Source organism: Pseudophryne corroboree, chromosome 9 (assembly GCF_028390025.1).
Source record: "Pseudophryne corroboree isolate aPseCor3 chromosome 9, aPseCor3.hap2, whole genome shotgun sequence".
In the NCBI taxonomy this organism is placed as follows: domain Eukaryota; kingdom Metazoa; phylum Chordata; class Amphibia; order Anura; family Myobatrachidae; genus Pseudophryne; species Pseudophryne corroboree.
The window spans coordinates 70561121-70562205 of NC_086452.1; the positions used below are offsets into that span (position 1 = coordinate 70561121).

The 1085-nt window shown below is 35.0% G+C and overlaps 1 non-coding gene across 1 annotated transcript; it reads left to right on the forward strand.

The window, feature by feature from the left end:
• Positions 1-672: 672 nt before the first annotated feature.
• On the forward strand, positions 673-793 carry LOC134959539 (U5 spliceosomal RNA). Its single transcript, XR_010187561.1, has one exon. It is a non-coding gene; the product is annotated as a U5 spliceosomal RNA (small nuclear RNA).
• Positions 794-1085: the final 292 nt, after the last annotated feature.

Below are 1085 nucleotides of genomic sequence, written 5' to 3' on the forward strand. Positions count from 1 at the left end.
AATCGGGCGACTCACTGCTGAAAGGGCATGTAAAATACATATATAAACAGCAGTTATATATGCAGCCAGAGGTGACAGTAAATAATGCAGACATGTATTATAACCTGTCCTGTGATATCAGAATATTAATGATTATCATGTATAATAGGCTATTGAGCCTATATATATTAATATCTGTGATGATCACTGTATAATAGGCTATTGAGCCTATATTAATGTATGTGATTATCACTGTATAATAGGCTATTGAGCCTATATATTAATATCTGTAATTATCAAATAGGCTATTGAGCCTATATTAATGCTGTATAATAGCCTATTGAGCATATATATATATTAATGTCTAATTATCATAGGCTATTGAGCATATATATATATATATATATATATATATATATATATATATATTTATTCATAGAGCATGTGTTGTACCCATACTGTGATTATACTGTATAAGAGGCTATATTAACACTGAACAATTGTAACTTGTTCAGGTGATTATCACAGTCAGCATGGCAAAGGGGCCATTTTAACATGCTTCCTGTTGTTTTTCCAGTTTGTAATTCTGGAACATTCCTGCCCTACATCTCTAAGCCACCAGAGGCGCAGGGGTGTTAGTGGGAATTTGGTTCGGGTTTCACATGCCCATGTGAATTGCTTTTCACATAAAGAATACTCTGGTTTCTCTTTAGATCGAATAAAGCTTTCGCTTTTTACTACAGATTTCCGTTGAGAGAAACAACCATGAGTTTCATATAAATATGCTTTTCAGCAATAAAATATATATATGATAATAACTTCAATAAGTCGTGCAAGTGTCTGTCCGTTGACTATTGTGGTGTCTGTCTGCATAGCGAGTAAGGCTCTAGCGCAGACTAAAAATTGCATTGGCAATTCAAATTAAAAGAGCGGTAACGGAGTCTCGGAAGTTACTCCACCAGCACTAACGAAGGACAGTCTTTCCAAAGGGCCAATTTCCCTTTGGGTACCAGGGTGTTTATTTAACTGGTCTTATAATTTAATGCACGATTCTATGTCAAATCTCACACCGATAACTACGAGTGAGAAGGGTACATTAGTCCAGC